The 4,998-nt window shown below is 34.0% G+C and overlaps 1 long non-coding RNA gene across 1 annotated transcript; it reads right to left on the bottom strand.

Annotated features, from left to right (window-relative positions):
• Positions 1-355: 355 nt before the first annotated feature.
• Positions 356-2,268, bottom strand: LOC149784821 (uncharacterized). The gene is made up of 2 exons (XR_016413967.1): positions 1,970-2,268; positions 356-1,716 (listed from the first exon to the last, which is right to left on the bottom strand). It is a non-coding gene; the product is annotated as an uncharacterized LOC149784821 (long non-coding RNA).
• Positions 2,269-4,998: the final 2,730 nt, after the last annotated feature.

Genomic DNA, 4,998 nt, shown 5'->3' with positions numbered 1-4,998 from the left:
AAGGTTAACCCTCAAACATAAACATTTCCTGAAAGGTTCTTATATACACGCCCTAAGAAATATACAATGTAAAACCAGTATAAGTATGTGGCGAGTTTGGACAAGGTCAACTTAAAGCTGATATTTAGTACAGACAGACTGAATATCACATGTTGTGATGGCACAATGAAAACTGTACACATCTGAACAAAATCTGTACTGTCTGTATGGGTTCGAGTCTCGGATTCAGCCAACGTGGGTATGTGAGAAAGCTTGCCAGTAGCTTCTTGTCGATGGTTCTTTCCGGGGTTTTCCCCGGGTTCTTCCTCCATCATTAATACTGGCCGCCATGTATAGCCTATCATGTGCTGAAAAATGGTGTTAAACCCTACAACAACTACAACAACAATAAAATCTTTACACAGTGTTATTTGCTATGATAGGCCTATATCCTCTTAGTATCCTGTCACCATTATAAAAAGTCCATAGCAATCAGAAATTTTCACCTGGAAGTTTTCTTTATGACACTTAAGCATCAACAATAAGGACTGACAAGACTATGGTTAAACAATAATAGAATTAAATTTTAGAACAATGATTATATTTTATTTAATCTGAGTATGACCACAATGACACACTCTTTTAATACATAGGAATGAAAAGTAACTAAGGTAAATAAAAACCTAAACTATCAGTTGGAAGTAAAACTAAAACTAAAAACAAACATCACATTTGAATGTTTAACCTCCTGTGAGCATTCTCATGCATACTAAATAAAACGACTACACCTTTTTGTGTTTCTTCATGTGCCTCTTTAGAGTGTCATGCTTCCTAAATGTTTGATCACAAATTTCACAGTTGACAGGTTTATCTCCAGTATGTATTCTCATGTGTTTCTTCATATTACTATACTGAACAAACAGTTTATCACAAACTTCACATTTGAATGGTTCATCTCCAGTATGTATCATCATGTGCCTCTTTAAATTACTACTCTTACTAAACAGTTTATTACATACTTCACATTTGAATGGTTTTTCTCCAGTATGTACCATAATGTGCCCCTTTAAGTTACTGCCATCATTAAACGTTTTATGACAAACTTCACATTTAAATGATTTATCTCCAGTATGCACTCTCATGTGTTCCTTCAAAGAAAATGTGTGCCTAAACATTGCATTACAAACTTCACATTTGAATGGTTTTTCTCCAGTATGTACCATAATGTGCCTCTTTAAGTTGCTACTATCATTAAACAGTTTATCACAAACTTCACATTTGAATGATTTATCCCCAGTATGCACTCTCATGTGTATCTGCAAAGAAAAAGAATGTCTAAACATTGCATTACAAACTTCACATTTGAAAGGTTTGTAACCAGTATGAATCATCATGTGTCTCTTCAAGTGACAATTCCTTATAAACTCTTTATTACAAACTGCACATTTGAATGGTTTATCTCCTGTATGCATCATCGTGTGAATCCCTGGATATTCCTATGTTCCTCTTAATATCAATACTCAGTTTGACTTTCTTTCCAGCTTTTACTAATAAATATCACAAGCTTTGCTTTAAGTACCAACACCGGACACTGCTAGCGACGAAGATCAAGATTTCTGCTCAAAATGACAATCTCATGACACTTCGTACTTTCTCGGCTTTCAGGATTTGATCCGACTGTGCTAGTGCTTCATTGGACAACTATTCTTATTTGATGATTTTCCACAACATATTCGGCTGAAATAAACGAAAACATTTTTCTTTTTTAAAATGCAGAAATCTTCATAAAACGAACATTAACACTGATCTACGCCATCCCCGCCCATGTAAATACGTTGGAGTTCTTTTCACGAGTGGTATGGTTAGAACTCATCGAATTAACATTTGACCACAAGCTTCACATTTGAATGGTTTATTTTATGTGTGTATTCTGACTGGTGTTTTCCTCAATTAAATAAGACGCAACTTGTTTCAACAAGAATAATCTTACCTGTTCTATGTCGCCTGAAGACTGAAAAATCAGCACAGAGATGCTTATTAAGCACCAACGTACCAATGTATAACTTTCCGGAACCATCTAATTAATGATCTCATCCGACTAATTAATCTTTATGTTACCAATTGAGCAAGTCCAGGTGGGTGGAACTTAAAGTGTATTATGTAAGAGATGTACTTTCTGTTAGGCTTTAAAAAAAAGTTGTGCCTCTTGGCAACATGTGAGATTGTGTTAATTCATATCTAGATCATATTTTTTTTTTTTTTATGATTTTTAAAAAATGAGTTACACATGGCTGAAACTGTGTCTGTTGTGACTAGATAACTCTCACCACTGTCTAGTTTCAGCAGAGTTATCTCTCCTAAATGCAATGGAGTACCTGGTTTTGTCCATGTCAACTGACAATCTAGCAGACTAGCATTGTTCTCTATACCAGTGTGTGACATGCACGCTGGGGTAGGATAAAAAGTATATTTATTTCACAAAACATCAGCATTGAAGTATACAGAAAAACAATGTGTACCGTGATACCTTTAAGGTCATTCTACAAGACTAAATCAAGCGGAAGTAGCAGATTTTCCAGATTCTACTTAGACTGGTCCCCTGTTTACCATCGATATATTTAAGACGGGTACTGGCATTTGTCAACCGTGACATTTCCTTAAGGACTAATTCACCCAATGCAAACACCATTATATTAAAAATTCAATAACTTAAAATTTTTGAGTGCTCATGATCAAACCTATATTTATCAGTATAGATAAAACCTGGATGTCAGCTTCTGTGTAGAGTAAAGGATATGAGCCGTGGCATTTTATGGATCTGCCTGTGTTTGAAACACGTGCTTTAAATTCCGCATCAAAGAGTCAGGGGCTAATTTTAGCAATGATTGTTCCAAACTCAGCTCTGTTAAAGGACTAAAATTCCATCAATCATACAATGTCTCTATTATTTTTTTTTCTTACAACTGGGATAAGCTCCCAAAAGATTATTTTTCCTAAAACATAACTTAACATTATTAACCAGTCCTGGTCAGCCAAACCCATATCATTAGTACCGTGTGTCCTATATCCACTCTTGATTTTCTTGACAGCCTTCGGAATATATATATATATATATATATATATATATATATATATATATATATATATATATATATATATATATAAGTAAACAATGTGCATGGTTCTTCTTGTCTAAGATTATATTAGTGAATATAAAATTATATTGCAAGTTCGTGTTCATCTAAAGAGCAAAGGTGCATTTCATGAAACTTTTAAATATTTGAGCTTTATTGAAGAAAATCAGAAAAAAAAATATTAAAATAAAGCTGCCTAACAAGAATCACATTTTTAATATCACCATTTATCATTCTTCAATTTAATGCTGAAATATATTACCAGCCTTGTTATATTATGTAATTAATGAGTAACAAGTCAAGGCGACCTTCTATATGTACATGTATTATTACAGAAAATGAGATTTAAATGACAAAAATTATCTAAAATTCCTCCCAGGCGACATCTAATTTAAAAGTAAAGTAAGAAAGACATTAGTTCATTAAAATGCAAAATATGAACTTTCAAAAGAAAAGAACTTAGTCGGATGCAGAGTCATGAGAGGTCATCACCATTAAACATGGTGGAAGAGACCTAAGTGATCATATCTGAAGCATTATGTTTCAAAACACAACTAGGAAATATCATATTGCTTATTATAATTACTCTTTAAATTGTAAATTGTATAGACTATAAACCAAGGAAATGCAAAACACTGAACCTAACATAGTCAAATCTGCACACTGTTCCCCCTCCCCCTTCTTTGTAACAGTTGATATATCTGAATATGTGTTTAATATTCCATTCCACTGAAAGTCACTCTGGTTACTAAAAAGGTATTAATTTTGCTTGTTATCCGCAAGTAGAACCATTTTCTTGCATTTGTAGTAAAGTTATTTGCACTTACATATGTGGAGTCATTATATTAGTGTGGCTGTCTATAGGACTCTCGGTACTAGATCATTTCTCATAGAAAACCTATGCAAACACCATATTTAAAATTCAATAACTTAAAATTTTAGAGTGTTCATGATCAAACTTATATTTATCAGTATAGATGAAACTTGGATATCAGCTTCTTTGTAGAGCAAAGGATATGAGCCGCGGCATTTTCTGGACCTGCATGTGTTTGAAATATGTGCTTCCAACTCCGTACCAAAGAGTCGGGTGATATTTTAGTAATGAGTGTTCCAAACTCAAGACTGTTAATGGACTGAAATTCCATTAATAATACAATGTCTCTGATTTTTTTCTTCCGCTTAAACTAGTATAAAGAGCTCTCAAAAGATTCTTTTTCCTAAAACATAACATACATTATTAACCAATCCTGGTCAGCCAAACCCATATATACTCTATTATATGTTCACACATTTCCAGACTGGTTCTTATCTTTCCATACCATTAGTACCGTGTGTCCTTAAGGACTCACTGTACTAATTCAACTCTCATAGTAAACATATGGAAACACCATCATATTCAAAATTCAATAACTTAAAATTCTGGGTGCTGATGATCAGACCAGTAGTGAAGGGGGATACTATACGTACAATGGGAATTAGCATTACAGACCCCCCTTGGGAACATATACGTACAAGGGAAATTTAACATGGCGAAAAATCGTGGGTCAATATACGTACAAGGGAATTTAACATGGGAATAAATCGTGGGTTAATATACGTACAAGGGGAATTTAACATGGGAATAAATCGTGGGTCAATATACGTACAAGGGGAATTTAACATGGGATTTTTTTTTTTTTTTTAAATTTAAAAAAAAAAGGGGTAGGCAATTGAAAGGCTATCTCTTTTCGAGAAATATGGCTGGCCCTGAAAAGGGCCTTTGGGTTTATGTTAATGTATTCATTAACATAAAGGGCACCGCATTGGTCTTCTTCTTGTCCTTAGGCTGCGTCTCACTGTTGGCCCGTAAATTAGCACTCTTTTCAGGCATCCTTGTCTTTCAACG

The sequence above is a fragment of the Sinohyriopsis cumingii genome, chromosome 14 (assembly GCF_028554795.1).
Source record: "Sinohyriopsis cumingii isolate HCF-2022 chromosome 14, ASM2855479v2, whole genome shotgun sequence".
Taxonomy (NCBI): domain Eukaryota; kingdom Metazoa; phylum Mollusca; class Bivalvia; order Unionida; family Unionidae; genus Sinohyriopsis; species Sinohyriopsis cumingii.
Note: the sequence above shows the minus strand (reverse complement) of the source record. Positions and strands in the feature narration are given on the sequence as shown.